Source organism: Rhinoderma darwinii, chromosome 7 (assembly GCF_050947455.1).
Source record: "Rhinoderma darwinii isolate aRhiDar2 chromosome 7, aRhiDar2.hap1, whole genome shotgun sequence".
NCBI classification, from domain to species: domain Eukaryota; kingdom Metazoa; phylum Chordata; class Amphibia; order Anura; family Rhinodermatidae; genus Rhinoderma; species Rhinoderma darwinii.
In genome coordinates, this window is record NC_134693.1 from 330726 (window position 1) to 349453 (window position 18728).

General features: G+C 53.1%; 1 protein-coding gene across 1 annotated transcript in view; it reads left to right on the top strand.

The window, feature by feature from the left end:
- The window catches only part of MOB3C (MOB kinase activator 3C), a 63733-nt gene that overhangs the window by 43072 nt on the left and 1933 nt on the right, over positions 1-18728 (top strand). The gene's annotated exons all lie outside the window — the stretch shown is intronic.

The following is an 18728-nucleotide window of genomic DNA, read 5'->3' on the forward strand; positions in this document are numbered from 1 at the left end:
GAAGCAACGTCCAATCACCTGCTGCATGTGCTGGAATCTGAGCAGAAAGTAAATCCCAGAACACTTCAGAATTCACCCGGCTGCTTCTGTCTCCAGTCACATCATCAATAAACACTAGCACGGTTTTACTAAGGACAGAAGTTGTCAAACTAACCTAATCTGTTTTTGTGAAGAGGTGAGCAGAAGCCTAGACAGAGGGGCCGCTGTGGATATAGTGTTTATATGAGAGGTGAGCAGAAGTCTAGACAGAGGGGCCGCTGTGGATTTAGTGTTTTTGGACTTTGCAAAGGCATTTGACACTGTCCCCCATAGACGTCTAATGGGTAAATTAAGGACTATAGGTTTAGAAAGTAGAGTTTGTAATTGGATTGAGAATTGGCTCAAGGACCGTATCCAGAGAGTTGTGGTCAATGATTCCTTCTCTGAATGGTCACCGGTTATAAGTGGTGTACCCCAGGGTTCAGTGCTGGGACCCCTATTATTCAACTTATTTATTAATGATATAGAGGATGGGATTAATAGCACGATTTCTATTTTTGCAGATGACACCAAGCTATGTAATATAGTTCAGACTATGGAAGATGTTTGTGATTTAAACAAACTAAGTGTTTGGGCGTCCACTTGGCAGATGAAGTTTAATGTAGATAAATGTAAAGTTATGCATCTGGGTACCAACAACCTGCATGCATCATATGTCCTAGGGGGAGCTACACTGGGGGTAATAATCTGCAGCATCATATGTCCTAGGGGGCGCTACACTGGCAGATTCACTTGTTGAGAAGGATCTGGGTGTACTTGTAAATCATAAACTCAATAACAGCATGCAGTGTCAATCAGCTGCTTCAAAGGCCAGCAGGATATTGTCGTGTATTAGAGAGGCCTGGACTCGCGGGACAGGGATGTAATATTGCCACTTTACAAAGCATTAGTGAGGCCCCATCTAGAATATGCAGTCCAGTTCTGGGCTCCAGTTCATAGAAAGGATGCCCTGGAGTTGGAAAAAATACAAAGAAGAGCAACGAAGCTAATTAGGGGCATGGAGAATTTAAGTTATGAGGAAAGATTGAAAGAATTAAACCTATTTAGCCTTGAAAAAAGACGACTAAGGGGGGACATGATTAACTTATATAAATATATTAATGGCACATACAAAAAATATGGTGAAATCCTGTTCCATGTAAAACCCCCTCAAAAAACAAGGGGGCGCTCCCTCCGTCTGGAGAAAAAAAGGTTCAAGCTGCAGAGGCGACAAGGCTTCTTTACCGTGAGAACTGTGAATCTATGGAATAGCCACCGCAGGAGCCGTCACAGCAGGGACAGTAGTCACCGCAAGAGCCGTCACAGCAGGGACAGGAGACACCGCAGGAGCCGTCACAGCAGGGACAGGAGACACCGCAGGAGCCGTCACAGCAGGGACAGGAGACACCGCAGGAGCCGTCACAGCAGGGACAGGAGACACCGCAGGAGCCGTCACAGCAGGGACAGGAGACACCGCAGGAGCCGTCACAGCAGGGACAGGAGATGCTGCAAAAAAAGGGTTAGATAATTTCCTAGAACAAAAAAGTATCAGCTCCTGTGTGTAGAAATTTCTCCTTCCCTTTTCCCGTCCCTTAGTTGAACTTGATGGACATGTGTCTTTTTTCAGCCGTACTAACTATGTAACTATGTAGTGACCCAGCGCCAGGCAGACATGCATGCCCATACCATCACACCACCCCCACCATGCCATCACACTGCCCCCCACCACACCATCACACCGCCTCCACCATGCCATCACACCGCCCCCACCATGCCATCACACTGCCCCCACCATGCCATCACACTTCCTCCACCATGCCATCACACTGCCTTCACCATGCCATCACACTGACCCCACCATGCCATCACACTGCCTCCACCATGCCATTACACTGCCCCCACCATGCCTTCACACTAACCCACCATGTCATCACACTGCCTCCACCATGTCATCACACTGCCCCCACCGTGCCATCACACAGCCTCTACCATGCCATCATACTGCCTCCACCGTGTCATCACACTGCCCCCACCGTGCCATCACACAGCCTCTACCATGCCATCATACTGCCTCCACCATGTCATCACACTGCCTCCACTATGCCATCACACCGCCACCACCATGCCATCACACCGCCTCCACCGTGCCATCACTCCGCCCCCACCGTGCCATCACACCGCCTCCACTGTGCCATCACACTGCCCCCACCGTGCCATCACACCGCCTCCATTGTGCCATCACACTGCCCCCACCGTGCCATCACACTGCCTCCACCATGCCATCACACCGCCTCCACCATGCCATCACACCACCCCCACCATGCCATCACACCGCCACCACCATGCCATCACACTGCCTCCATCATGCCATCACACCGCCCCCAGCATGCCATCACACTGCCCCCACCATGCCATCACACTGCCCCCACCATGTCATCACACTGCCCCACCATGCAATCACACCGCCCACACCATGCCATCACACCGCCTCCACCGTGCCATCACACCGCCTTCACCGTGCCATCACACTGCCCCCACCATGTCATCACACTGTCTCTACCATGCCATCACACTGCCTCTACCATGCCTCCACCATGCCATCACACTGCCTCCACCATGCCATCACACCGCCCCCAGCATGCCATCACACTGCCCCCACCATGTCATCACACTGCCTCTACCATGCCATCACACTGCCTCTACCATGCCTCCACCATGCCATCACACTGCCTCCACCATGCCATCACACTGAACCCACCATGCCATCACACTGCCTCCACCATGCCATCACACTGCCCCACCATGCCATCACACTGCCCCACCATGCCATCACACTGCCCCACCATGCCATCACACTGCCCCACCATGCCATCACACTGCCCCACCATGCCATCACACTGACCCCACCATGCCATCACAATGCCTCCACCATGCCATCACACTGCCCCACCATGCCATCACACTGCCTCCACCATGCCATCACACTGCCCCACCATGTCATCACACTGCCTCCACCATGCCATCACACTGCCCCCACCATGCCTTCACACTAACCCACCATGCCATCACACCACCTCCACCATGCCATCACACCACCCCCACCATGCCATCACACCGCCACCACCATGCCATCACACTGCCTCCATCATGCCATCACACCGCCCCCAGCATGCCATCACACTGCCCCCACCATGCCATCACACTGCCCCCACCATGTCATCACACTGCCCCACCATGCAATCACACCGCCCACACCATGCCATCACACTGCCTCCACCATGCCATCACACCGCCACCACCATGCCATCACACCGCCTCCATCATGCCATCACACCGCCCCCAGCATGCCATCACACTGCCCCCACCATGCCATCACACTGCCCCCACCATGCCATCACACTGCCCCCACCATGCAATCACACCGCCCACACCATGCCATCACACCACCTCCACCATGCCATCACACCACCCCCACCATGACATCACACTGCCACCACCATGCCATCACACTGACCCCACCATGCCATCACACTGCCTCCACCATGCCATCACACTGCCCCACCATGCCATCACACTGCCTCCACCATGCCATCACACTGCCCCCACCATGTCATCACACCACCTCCACCATGCCATCACACCACCCCCACCATGCCATCACACCGCCACCACCATGCCGTCACACTGCCTCCATCATGCCATCACACCGCCCCCAGCATGCCATCACACTGCCCCCACCATGCCATCACACTGCCCCCACCATGTCATCACACTGCCCCACCATGCAATCACACCGCCCACACCATGCCATCACACCGCCTTCACCATGCCATCACACTGCCTCCACCATGTCATCACACTGCCCCCACCGTGCCATCACACAGCCTCTACCATGCCATCACACTGCCTCCACCATGTCATCACACTGCCTCCACTATGCCATCACACCGCCACCACCATGCCATCACACCGCCTTCACCATGCCATCACACTGCCCCCACCATGCCATCATACCGCCTCCACCGTGCCATCACACCGCCTCCATTGTGCCATCACACTGCCCCCACCGTGCCATCACACTGCCCCCACCATGCCATCACACTGCCCCCACCGTGCCATCACACTGCCCCCACCATGCCATCACACCGCCCCCACCGTGCCATCACACCGCCTCCACCTTGCCATCACACCGCCTCCACCATGCCATCACACTGCCTCCACCATGCCATCACACCGCCACCACCATGCCATCACACCGCCTCCATCATGCCATCACACCGCCCCCAGCATGCCATCACACTGCCCCCACCATGCCATCACACTGCCCCCACCATGCAATCACACTGCCCCCACCATGCAATCACACCGCCCACACCATGCCATCACACCACCTCCACCATGCCATCACACCACCCCCACCATGCCATCACACTGCCACCACCATGCCATCACACTGCCTCCACCATGCCATCACACCGCCCCCAGCATGTCATCACACTGCCCCACCATGCAATCACACTGCCCCCACCATGCCATCACACCACCTCCACGATGCCATCACACTGCCCCCACCATGTGTTACAGAGGATGTGGTGGCTTCGGGTCATGAGCCGTTCCCAGCTTTCTCCCAACTTTCTTCTCCCATCATTCTGGTCCAGGTTGATCTTAGTTTCGCTTCTTTACATGTTTAGTAAAGTCTGATCCGGTCTTTCTATTTTTGTGGCTGATTATTTGTTGGCACCTTGTGGTGAACCCTCTGTATTTGCTCTCATGAAGTCTTCTCTTTATTGGAGACTTAGATACTGAACCACCTACTTCCAGGAGAGTGTTCGTCACTTGGGTAGATGTTGTGAAGGGTTCTTCTTCACCATGGAAAGGATTCTGCGATCATCCACCACTGTTGTCTTCCGTGGACGTCCAGGCCTTTTGGAGGTCACGAGATCACCAGTGCGCTCTTTTTTTTTTCATGAATGTACCAGACTGTTGATTTGGCCACTCCTGACATTTGTGCTTCTCTCTGATGGATTTCTTCATGTTTTTCAGCCTGACGATGGTCGGTGTCACTTGCATTGAGAGCTCCTCTGACTTCATGTTGTGGGTTCACAGCAACAGCTTCCAAATGCAAATGCCGCACCTGGAATCAGACCTTTTACTTGCTGAATAGATGATGGATTAACGAGGGAATAGCCCATGCAGCCCATTCATAGCTTGTGAGATAATTGGCCAATCACCTTTGGTCCCTTGGAAAAGAGGCAGCAATTCCTAAACCCCTCCTCAAATTAGGATGTGAAGACCCTCAAATTAGAGCTCAGAGTCTGCACTTTAAGCCGAGATTATATAACTGGATATTTAATATGTTCTGGTAAACGGCTAAAATGCCAAAACTTGTGTCACTGTCCAAATAATTCTGGACCTACCTGTATGTAGCCACATTGTACAATGCCAGATCACTGCGATATAAAAGCTGCACACGCCTGGAGGGAGCTGGGTGAGTCTATAGCCGCCTTAGTTGTGCTGACATCTCCTGCTTGTATGAGGGAGACATCGCTTCTTACTCAGTGTTTAGACACAGAACAGTCACCTGGAGAAAACGAAACTCTGGGACACGCTAGTGAAAAAAACCTCCTGACAACGGCACGGGGGCCGGGAGGAGATCCCATTTCATTACATGCAGGTGAAAAGGTGAATCTTTTTTTATCTATTTTCTAGGGCAGCGTTTTTGTGTTCACAACCCACTTAATCTGGACCCATGACTAGAAAGTAAACAGGACAATGACACGTGAGCAGCCGCATACACCACACGTGTGTCCAGTCACCTGCCAGCCGCATACACCACACGTGTGTCCAGTCATCTGCCAGCCGCATACACCACACCTGTGTCCAGTCATCTGCCAGCCGAATACACCACACGTGTGTCCAGTGATCTGCCAGCCGCATACACCACACGTGTGTCCAGTCATCTGCCAGCCGCATACACCACACGTGTGTCCAGTCACCTGCCAGCCGCATACACCACACGTGTGTCCAGTCATCTGCCAGCCGAATACACCACACGTGTGTCCAGTGATCTGCCAGCCGCATACACCACACGTGTGTCCAGTCATCTGCCAGCCACATACACCACACGTGTGTCCAGTCATCTGCCAGCCGCATACACCACACGTGTGTCCAGTCATCTGCCAGCCGCATACACCACACGTGTGTCCAGTCATCTGCCAGCCGCATACACCACACGTGTGTCCAGTCATCTGCCAGCCGCATACACCACACGTGTGTCCAGTCATCTGCCAGCCGCATACACCACACGTGTGTCCAGTCATCTGCCAGCCGCATACACCACACGTGTGTCCAGTCATCTGCCAGCCGCATACATCACACGTGTGTCCAGTCATCTGCCAGCCGCATACACCACACGTGTGTCCAGTCATCTGCCAGCCGCATACACCACACGTGTGTCCAGTCATCTGCCAGCCGCATACACCACACGTGTGTCCAGTCACCTGCCAGCCGCATACACCACACGTGTGTCCAGTGATCTGCCAGCCGAATACACCACACGTGTGTCCAGTGATCTGCCAGCCGAATACACCACACGTGTGTCCAGTGATCTGCCAGCCGCATACACCACACGTGTGTCCAGTCACCTGCCAGCCGCATACACCACACGTGTGTCCAGTCATCTGCCAGCCGCATACACCACACCTGTGTCCAGTCATCTGCCAGCCGAATACACCACACGTGTGTCCAGTGATCTGCCAGCCGCATACACCACACGTGTGTCCAGTCATCTGCCAGCCGCATACACCACACGTGTGTCCAGTCACCTGCCAGCCGCATACACCACACGTGTGTCCAGTCATCTGCCAGCCGAATACACCACACGTGTGTCCAGTGATCTGCCAGCCGCATACACCACACGTGTGTCCAGTCATCTGCCAGCCACATACACCACACGTGTGTCCAGTCATCTGCCAGCCGCATACACCACACGTGTGTCCAGTCATCTGCCAGCCGCATACACCACACGTGTGTCCAGTCATCTGCCAGCCGCATACACCACACGTGTGTCCAGTCATCTGCCAGCCGCATACACCACACGTGTGTCCAGTCATCTGCCAGCCGCATACACCACACGTGTGTCCAGTCATCTGCCAGCCGCATACACCACACGTGTGTCCAGTCATCTGCCAGCCGCATACATCACACGTGTGTCCAGTCATCTGCCAGCCGCATACACCACACGTGTGTCCAGTCATCTGCCAGCCGCATACACCACACGTGTGTCCAGTCATCTGCCAGCCGCATACACCACACGTGTGTCCAGTCACCTGCCAGCCGCATACACCACACGTGTGTCCAGTGATCTGCCAGCCGAATACACCACACGTGTGTCCAGTGATCTGCCAGCCGAATACACCACACGTGTGTCCAGTGATCTGCCAGCCGCATACACCACACGTGTGTCCAGTCATCTGCCAGCCGCATACACCACACGTGTGTCCAGTCATCTGCCAGCCGCATACACCACACGTGTGTCCAGTCATCTGCCAGCCGAATACACCACACGTGTGTCCAGTGATCTGCCAGCCGCATACACCACACGTGTGTCCAGTCATCTGCCAGCCACATACACCACACGTGTGTCCAGTCATCTGCCAGCCGCATACACCACACGTGTGTCCAGTCATCTGCCAGCCGCATACACCACACGTGTGTCCAGTCACCTGCCAGCCGCATACACCACACGTGTGTCCAGTCATCTGCCAGCCGAATACACCACACGTGTGTCCAGTGATCTGCCAGCCGCATACACCACACGTGTGTCCAGTCATCTGCCAGCCACATACACCACACGTGTGTCCAGTCATCTGCCAGCCGCATACACCACACGTGTGTCCAGTCATCTGCCAGCCGCATACACCACACGTGTGTCCAGTCATCTGCCAGCCGCATACACCACACGTGTGTCCAGTCATCTGCCAGCCGCATACACCACACGTGTGTCCAGTCATCTGCCAGCCGCATACACCACACGTGTGTCCAGTCACCTGCTCTATCTGTCACACTGTGACTCTCTATCTGTCGGATTGTCTGTTACCCCACAAAACCCTCCATCTCTACACATCCTGTTTTTTCTATTTGCCTTTTACTTTGCATCCTTCCAACTTTATCCCTGAACCGGTAACCATCTTCCATAGCTGGTCTAATTGCATGGGCGAAGCCCAGAGGGTCTTCAAGAGGCGCCAAAGATTCTCTAAAGAGTAAAGGAAAGGATGATCCAGCGCTGATAGTAGTTTAAAAGGGAAAGACGATTCCCATGTTTATTGGAGAAATCATTAAAATTGGAAAGGAGACGCAGCCTCAAGGCAAAAGAAGTACTTATTTTGCCATGATTAAGAACGCAGTCTGCGTTCGAAACGCGTAGGCTTGGGTACATACCCTGATTGCTCCTGCCTTGAGACTGCGTCTCCTTTCCAATTTTAATGATTTCTCCAATAAACATGGGAATCGTCTTTCCCTTTTAAACTACTATCAGCGCTGGATCATCCTTTCCTTTTTTCTTGCAACATACACCGCGGGCCGTCGCGGGGATCCGAGCGATACTTCTGGAGGCGCAGAACCGGTGAGCTGGAGGTTTCCTCCCTTCCTCTATATTCTCTAAAGAGTGGTAGTTCCTTCTCCCCACAGATCGATGTCGTCTCACCAATGTCGTGATGTCTCTATGATGTCAAACAACAAGATTTACTACGTAAAGACGCACAGTCTATTTTGAAGCCAAATTTTAAGATTGGATACAATGCCGTGATCGACAATATTAGATATGTCACAAAGCGGCACGTTCTTCTATACACAGGTCAAAAGAAAAAAGTGGCTCTCACAATTGGGAACTAAAACTTGACTCAATGTCTCGTACTATTTTATGTGGGACAGGAAAAAAATACAAACTGTCTCAGGTGTGGATGCAGCTATCACACGTCTCCCCTGTCGCACGTCCCCCCTGTCGCACGTCTCCCCTGTCGCACGTCCCCCCTGTCGCACGTCCCCCCTGTCGCACGTCTACCCTGTCGCACGTCTCCCCTGTCGCACGTCTACCCTGTCGCACGTCCCCACTGTCGCACGTCCCCCCTGTCGCACGTCCCCCTTGTCGCACGTCCCCACTGTCGCACGTCTCTCCTGTCGCACGTCCCCCCTATCGCACGTCCCCCCTGTCGCACGTCCACCATGTCGCACGTCTCCCCTGTCGCACGTCCCCCATGTCGCACGTCCCCCCTGTCGCACGTCCCACCTGTCGCACGTCCACCATGTCGCACGTCTCCCATGTCGCACGTCCCCCCTGTCGTACGTTCCCCCTGTCGCAAGTCCCACCTGTCGCACGTCCACCATGTCGCACGTCCCCCCTGTCGCACGTCTCCCCTGTCGCACGTCCCCCCTGTCGCACGTCCCCCCTGTCGCACGTCCACCATGGCGCACGTCCCCCCTGTCGCACGTCCCCCCTGTCGCAGGTCCCCCCTGTCGCACGTCCACCATGTCGCACGTCCCCCCTGTCGCACATCCACCATGTCGCACGTCCCCCCTGTCGCACGTCCCCCCTGTCGCACGTCCACCATGTCGCACGTCCCCCCTATCGCACGTCCCCCCTGTCAGACGTCCCCCTTGTCGCACGTCCCCACTGTCGCACGTCTCTCCTGTCGCACGTCCCCCCTATCGCACGTCCCCCCTGTCGCACGTCCACCATGTCGCACGTCTCCCCTGTCGCACGTCCCCCATGTCGCACGTCCCCCCTGTCGCACGTCCCACCTGTCACACGTCCACCATGTCGCACGTCTCCCCTGTCGCACGTCCCCCCTGTCGTACGTTCCCCCTGTCGCATGTCCCACCTGTCGCACGTCCACCATGTCGCACGTCCCCCCTGTCGCACGTCTCCCCTGTCGCACGTCCCCCCTGTCGCACGTCCCCCCTGTCGCACGTCCACCATGTCGCACGTCCCCCCTGTCGCACGTCCCCCCTGTCGCACGTCCCCCCTGTCGCACGTCCACCATGTCGCACGTCCCCCCTGTCGCACATCCACCATGTCGCACGTCCCCCCTGTCGCACGTCCCCCCTGTCGCACGTCCACCATGTCGCACGTCCCCCCTATCGCACGTCCCCCCTGTCGCACGTCCCCCGTCGCACGTCCCCCCTGTCGCACGTCTCCCCTGTCACACATCCACCATGTCGCACGTCCCCCCTGTCGCACGTCCCCCTGTCGCACGTCCACCATGTCGCACGTCCCCTTTATCGCACGTCCCTCCTGTCGCACGTCCCCCCTGTCGCACGTCCCCCCTGTCGCACGTCCCCCCTGTCGCACGTCTACCCTGTCGCACGTCTCCCCTGTCGCACGTCTACCCTGTCGCACGTCCCCACTGTCGCACGTCCCCCCTGTCGCACGTCCCCCTTGTCGCACGTCCCCACTGTCGCACGTCTCTCCTGTCGCACGTCCCCCCTGTCGCACGTCCCCCCTGTCGCACGTCCCCCCATGTCGCACGTCTCCCCTGTCGCACGTCCCCCATGTCGCACGTCCCCCCTGTCGCACGTCCCACCTGTCGCACGTCCACCATGTCGCACGTCTCCCATGTCGCACGTCCCCCCTGTCGTACGTTCCCCCTGTCGCATGTCCCACCTGTCGCACGTCCACCATGTCGCACGTCCCCCCTGTCGCACGTCTCCCCTGTCGCACGTCCCCCCTGTCGCACGTCCCCCCTGTCGCACGTCCACCATGGCGCACGTCCCCCCTGTCGCACGTCCCCCCTGTCGCACGTCCCCCCTGTCGCACGTCCACCATGTCGCACGTCCCCCCTGTCGCACATCCACCATGTCGCACGTCCCCCCTGTCGCACGTCCCCCCTGTCGCACGTCCACCATGTCGCACGTCCCCCCTATCGCACGTCCCCCCTGTCAGACGTCCCCCTTGTCGCACGTCCCCACTGTCGCACGTCTCTCCTGTCGCACGTCCCCCCTATCGCACGTCCCCCCTGTCGCACGTCCACCATGTCGCACGTCTCCCCTGTCGCACGTCCCCCATGTCGCACGTCCCCCCTGTCGCACGTCCCACCTGTCACACGTCCACCATGTCGCACGTCTCCCCTGTCGCACGTCCCCCCTGTCGTACGTTCCCCCTGTCGCATGTCCCACCTGTCGCACGTCCACCATGTCGCACGTCCCCCCTGTCGCACGTCTCCCCTGTCGCACGTCCCCCCTGTCGCACGTCCCCCCTGTCGCACGTCCACCATGTCGCACGTCCCCCCTGTCGCACGTCCCCCCTGTCGCACGTCCCCCCTGTCGCACGTCCACCATGTCGCACGTCCCCCCTGTCGCACATCCACCATGTCGCACGTCCCCCCTGTCGCACGTCCCCCCTGTCGCACGTCCACCATGTCGCACGTCCCCCCTATCGCACGTCCCCCCTGTCGCACGTCCCCCGTCGCACGTCCCCCCTGTCGCACGTCTCCCCTGTCACACATCCACCATGTCGCACGTCCCCCCTGTCGCACGTCCCCCTGTCGCACGTCCACCATGTCGCACGTCCCCTTTATCGCACGTCCCTCCTGTCGCACGTCCCCCCTGTCGCACGTCCCCCCTGTCGCACGTCCCCCCTGTCGCACGTCCCCCCTATCGCACGTCCACCATGTCGCACGTCCCCCCTATCGCACGTCCCCCCTGTCGCACGTCCCCCCTGTCGCACGTCTCCCCTGTCGCACGTCTACCCTGTCACACGTCCCCCCTGTCGCACGTCCCCCCTGTCGCATGTCTACCCTGTCACACGTCCCCCCTGTCGCACGTCCCCCCTGTCGCACGTCCCCCCTGTCGCACGTCCCCCCTGTCGCACGTCCCCCCTGTCGCATGTCTACCCTGTCACACGTCCCCCCTGTCGCACGTCCCCCCTGTCGCACGTCCCCCCTGTCGCACGTCTCCCCTGTCACACGTCCCCCCTGTCGCACATCCCCCCTGTCGCACGTCCCCCCTGTCGCACGTCCACCGTCGCACGTCCCCCCTGTCACACGTCTACCCTGTCGCACGTCCCCCCTGTCGCACGTCTACCCTGTCACACGTCCCCCCTGTCGCACGTCCCCCCTGTCGCACGTCCCCCCTGTCGCACGTCCCCCCTGTCGCACGTCCCCCCTGTCGCACGTCCCACCTGTCGCACGTCTCCCCTGTCACACGTGCCCCCTGTCGCACGTCCCCCCTGTCGCACGTCTACCCTGTCGCACGTCCCCCCTGTCGCACGTCCCCCCTGTCGCACGTCCCCCCTGTCGCACGTCCCCCCTGTCGCACGTCTCCCCTGTCGCACGTCCCCCCTGTCACACGTCCCCCCTGTCGCACGTCCCCCCTGTCGCACGTCCCCCCTGTCGCACGTCCCCCGACGCACGTCCCCCCTGTCGCACGTCTCCCCTGTCGCACGTCCCCCCTGTCGCACGTCCCCCCTGTCGCACGTCCCCCCTGTCACACGTCTACCCTGTCGCACGTCCCCCCTGTCGCACGTCCCCCCTGTCGCACGTCCCCCCTGTCGCACGTCCCCCCTGTCACACGTCTACCCTGTCACACATCCCCCCTGTCGCACGTCTACCCTGTCACACGTCCCCCCTGTCGCACGTCCCCCCTGTCGCACGTCCTCCCTGTCGCACGTCCCCCGACGCACGTCCCCCCTGTCGCACGTCTCCCCTGTCGCACGTCCCCCCTGTCGCACGTCCCCCCTGTCGCACGTCCCCCCTGTCGCACGTCCACCATGTCGCACGTCTCCCCTGTCGCACGTCCCCCCTGTCGCACGTCCCCCCTGTCGCACGTCCCACCTGTCGCACGTCCACCATGTCGCACGTCCCCCCTGTCACACGTCTCCCCTGTCGCACGTCCCCCCTGTCGCACGTCCCCCCTGTCGCACGTCCACCATGTCGCACGTCCCCCGTTGCACGTCCCCCCTGTCGCACGTCCCCCCTGTCGCACGTCCACCATGTCGCACGTCCCCCCCTGTCGCACGTCCACCATGTCGCACGTCCCCCCTGTCGCACGTCCCCCTGTCGCACGTCCACCATGACGCACGTCCCCCCTATCGCACGTCCCCCCTGTCGCACGTCCCCCCTGTCGCACGTCCCCCCTGACGCACGTCCCCCCTATCGCACGTCCCCCCTGTCGCACGTCCCCCCTGTCGCACGTCCCCCCTGTCGCACGTCTCCCCTGTCGCACGTCCACCATGTCGCACGTTCCCCCTGTCGCACGTCCCCCCTGTCGCACGTCCACCATGTCGCACGTCCCCCCTATCGCACGTCCCCCCTGTCGCACCTCCCCCCTGTCGCACGTCTCCCCTGTCGCACGTCCCCCCTGGCGCACGTCCCCCCTGACGCACGTCCCCCCTGTCGCACGTCCACCATGTCGCACGTCCCCCCTGTCGCACGTCCACCATGTCGCACGTTCCCCCTGTCGCACGTCCACCATGTCGCACGTCCCCCCTGACGCACATCCCTCCTGTCGCAGATTTCTCCTGTCGCACGTCCCCCCTGTCGCACGTCTCCCCTATCCCTTACAGGCTCCCCTGTAAACAGTGTTATACACACCCCGTAGACAATGTTATACACCCCTTTATTGTAATCATGATTCTGCACTGCTGTATACTTGGTATTGTGTTCTCTTCTGTAGTCATGATTCTGCTGTTTATTTGGTATTGTGTTCTCTTCTGTAGTCATGATTCTGCACTGGTGTATACTTGGTATTGTGTTCTCTTCTGTAGTCATGATTCTGCTGTATACTTGGTATTGTGTTATCTTCTGTAGTCATGATTCTGCACTGCTGTATACTTGGTATTGTGTTCTCTTCTGTAGTCATGATTCTGCTGTATACTTGGTATTGTGTTATCTTCTGTAGTCATGATTCTGCACTGCTGTATACTTGGTATTGTGTTCTCTTCTTCTGTAGTCATGATTCTGCACTGCTGTATACTTGGTATTGTGTTTTCTTCTTCTATAGTCATGATTCTGCACTGCTGTATACTTGGTATTGTTTTCTTCTGTAGTCATGATTCTGCTGTATACTTGGTATTGTGTTCTCTTCTATAGTCATGATTCTGCACTGCTGTATATTTGGTATTGTGTTCTCTTCTGTAGTCATGATTCTGCTGTATACTTGGTATTGTGTTATCTTCTGTAGTCATGATTCTGCACTGCTGTATACTTGGTATTGTGTTCTCTTCTGTAGTCATGATTCTGCTGTATACTTGGTATTGTGTTCTCTTCTATAGTCATGATTCTGCACTGCTGTATACTTGGTATTGTGTTCTCTTCTGTAGTCATGATTCTGCACTGCTGTATACTTGGTATTGTGTTTTCTTCTGTAGTCATGATTCTGCACTGCTGTATACTTGGTATTGTGTTCTCTTCTGTAGTCATGATTCTGCACTGCTGTATACTTGGTATTGTGTTCTCTTCTTACTCTATAGTCATGATTCTGCACTGCTGTGTATGTGGTATTGTGTTCTCTTCTTACTCTATAGTCATGATTCTGCACTGCTGTATACTTGGTATTGAGTTCTCTTCTGTAGTCATGATTCTGCACCGCTGTATATCTGGTATTGTGTTCTCTTCTTCTATAGTCATGATTCTGCACTGCTGTGTATGTGGTATTGTGTTTTCTTCTTCTGTAGTCATGATTCTGCACTGCTGTATATCTGGTATTGTGTTCTCTTCTGTAGTCATGATTCTGCATTGCTGTATACTTGGTATTGTGTTCTCTTCTATAGTCATGATTCTGCACTGCTGTATACTTGGTATTGTGTTCTCTTCTGTAGTCATGATTCTGCACTGCTGTATACTTGGTATTGTGTTCTCTTCTGTAGTCATGATTCTGCACTGCTGTATACTTGGTATTGTGTTCTCTTCTTCTGTAGTCATGATTCTGCACTGCTGTATACTTGGTATTGTGTTTTCTTCTTCTGTAGTCATGATTCTGCACTGCTGTATACTTGGTATTGTGTTTTCTTCTGTAGTCATGATTCTGCACTGCTGTATATATGGTATTGTGTTCTCTTCTGTAGTCATGATTCTGCACTGCTGTATACTTGGTATTGTGTTTTCTTCTGTAGTCATGATTCTGCACTGCTGTATACTTGGTATTGTGTTCTCTTCTATAGTCATGATTCTGCACTGCTGTATACTTGGTATTGTGTTCTCTTCTGTAGTCATGATTCTGCTGTATACTTGGTATTGTGTTCTCTTCTGTAGTCATAATTCTGCTGTATACTTGGTATTGTGTTCTCTTCTGTAGTCATGATTCTGCACTGCTGTATTCTTGGTATTGTGTTTTCTTCTGTAGTCATGATTCTGCACTGCTGTGTATGTGGTATTGTGTTCTCTTCTGTAGTCATGATTCTGCGCTGCTGTATACTTGGTATTGTGTTTTCTTCTTCTGTAGTCATGATTCTGCACTGCTGTATACTTGGTATTGTGTTCTCTTCTGTAGTCATGATTCTGCACTGCTGTATATTTGGTATTATGTTTTATTCTATAGTCATGATTCTGCACTGCTGTGTATGTGGTATTGTGTTTTCTTCTGTAGTCATGATTCTGCACCGCTGTATATCTGGTATTGTGTTTTCTTCTTCTGTAGTCATGATTCTGCACTGCTGTGTATGTGGTATTGTGTTTTCTTCTGTAGTCATGATTCTGCACTGCTGTAAACTTGGTATTGTGTTTTCTTCTTCTGTAGTCATGATTCTGCACTGCTGTATACTTGGTATTGTGTTCTCTTCTGTAGTCATGATTCTGCACTGCTGTATACTTGGTATTGTGTTCTCTTCTGTAGTCATGATTCTGCACTACTGTATATTTGGTATTATGTTTTCTTCTATAGTCATGATTCTGCACTGCTGTATACTTGGTATTGTGTTCTCTTCTGTAGTCATGATTCTGCACTGCTGTATATTTGGTATTATGTTTTCTTCTGTAGTCATGATTCTGCACCGCTGTATATCTGGTATTGTGTTCTCTTCTTCTGTAGTCATGATTCTGCACCGCTGTATATCTGGTATTGTGTTCTCTTCTTCTGTAGTCATGATTCTGCACTGCTGTGTATGTGGTATTGTGTTTTCTTCTGTAGTCATGATTCTGCACTGCTGTATACTTGGTATTGTGTTCTCTTCTGTAGTCATGATTCTGCTGTATATTTGGTATTGTGTTCTCTTCTGTAGTCATGATTCTGCTGTATACTTGGTATTGTGTTCTCTTCTGTAGTCATGATTCTGCACTGCTGTATACTTGGTATTGTGTTCTCTTCTGTAGTCATGATTCTGCTGTATACTTGGTATTGTGTTCTCTTCTGTAGTCATGATTCTGCACCGCTGTATATATGGTATTGTGTTCTCTTCTGTAGTCATGATTCTGCACTGCTGTATACTTGGTATTGTGTTCTCTTCTGTAGTCATGATTCTGCTGTATACTTGGTATTGTGTTCTCTTCTGTAGTCATGATTCTGCACCGCTGTATATCTGGTATTGTGTTCTCTTCTGTAGTCATGATTCTGCACTGCTGTATACTTGGTATTGTGTTCTCTTCTGTAGTCATGATTCTGCTGTATACTTGGTATTGTGTTCTCTTCTGTAGTCATGATTCTGCACCGCTGTATACTTGGTATTGTGTTCTCTTCTTCTGTAGTCATGATTCTGCACCGCTGTATATCTGGTATTGTGTTCTCTTCTTCTGTAGTCATGATTCTGCACTGCTGTGTATGTGGTATTGTGTTTTCTTCTGTAGTCATGATTCTGCACTGCTGTATACTTGGTATTGTGTTCTCTTCTGTAGTCATGATTCTGCACTGCTGTATATATGGTATTGTGTTCTCTTCTGTAGTCATGATTCTGCTGTATACTTGGTATTGTGTTCTCTTCTGTAGTCATGATTCTGCTGTGTATGTGGTATTCTGTTCTCTTCTGTAGTCATGATTCTGCTGTATACTTGGTATTGTGTTCTCTTCTGTAGTCATGATTCTGCACTGCTGTATACTTGGTATTGTGTTCTCTTCTGTAGTCATGATTCTGCACTGGTGTATACTTGGTATTGTGTTCTCTTCTGTAGTCATGATTCTGCACTGCTGTATATATGGTATTGTGTTCTCTTCTGTAGTCATGATTCTGCTGTATACTTGGTATTGTGTTCTCTTCTGTAGTCATGATTCTGCACTGCTGTATACTTGGTATTGTGTTCTCTTCTGTAGTCATGATTCTGCTGTATACTTGGTATTGTTTTCTTCTGTAGTCATGATTCTGCACTGCTGTATACTTGGTATTGTGTTCTCTTCTGTAGTCATGATTCTGCACTGGTGTATACTTGGTATTGTGTTCTCTTCTGTAGTCATGATTCTGCACTGCTGTATATATGGTATTGTGTTCTCTTCTGTAGTCATGATTCTGCTGTATACTTGGTATTGTGTTCTCTTCTGTAGTCATGATTCTGCACTGCTGTATACTTGGTATTGTGTTCTCTTCTGTAGTCATGATTCTGCTGTATACTTGGTATTGTGTTCTCTTCTGTAGTCATGATTCTGCTGTATATTTGGTATTGTGTTCTCTTCTGTAGTCATGATTCTGCACTGCTGTATACTTGGTATTGTGTTCTCTTCTTCTGTAGTCATGATTCTGCTGTATACTTGGTATTGTGTTTTCTTCTTCTGTAGTCATGATTCTGCACTGCTGTATACTTGGTATTGTGTTCTCTTCTGTAGTCATGATTCTGCTGTATACTTGGTATTGTGTTCTCTTCTGTAGTCATGATTCTGCTGTATACTTGGTATTGTGTTCTCTTCTGTAGTCATGATTCTGCTGTTTATTTGGTATTGTGTTCTCTTCTGTAGTCATGATTCTGCTGTATACTTGGTATTGTGTTCTCTTCTGTAGTCATGATTCTGCTGTTTATTTGGTATTGTGTTCTCTTCTGTAGTCATGATTCTGCTGTATACTTGGTATTGTGTTCTCTTCTGTAGTCATGATTCTGCACTGCTGTATACTTGGTATTGTGTTCTCTTCTGTAGTCATGATTCTGCTGTTTATTTGGTATTGTGTTCTCTTCTGTAGTCATGATTCTGCTGTTTATTTGGTATTGTGTTCTCTTCTGTAGTCATGATTCTGCTGTATACTTGGTATTGTGTTCTCTTCTGTAGTCATGATTCTGCTGTTTATTTGGTATTGTGTTCTCTTCTGTAGTCATGATTCTGCTGTATACTTGGTATTGTGTTCTCTTCTGTAGTCATGATTCTGCACTGCTGTATACTTGGTATTGTGTTCTCTTCTGTAGTCATGATTCTGCTGTATACTTGGTATTGTGTTCTCTTCTTCTGTAGTCATGATTCTGCACTGCTGTATACTTGGTATTCTGTTCTCTTCTGTAGTCATGATTCTGCTGTATACTTGGTATTGTGTTCTCTTCTGTAGTCATGATTCTGCTGTATACTTGGTATTGTGTTCTCTTCTATAGTCATGATTCTGCTGTATACTTGGTATTGTGTTCTCTTCTGTAGTCATGATTCTGCACTGCTGTATACTTGGTATTGTGTTCTCTTCTGTAGTCATGATTCTGCTGTATACTTGGTATTGTGTTCTCTTCTGTAGTCATGATTCTGCTGTATACTTGGTATTGTGTTCTCTTCTATAGTCATGATTCTGCTGTATACTTGGTATTGTGTTCTCTTCTGTAGTC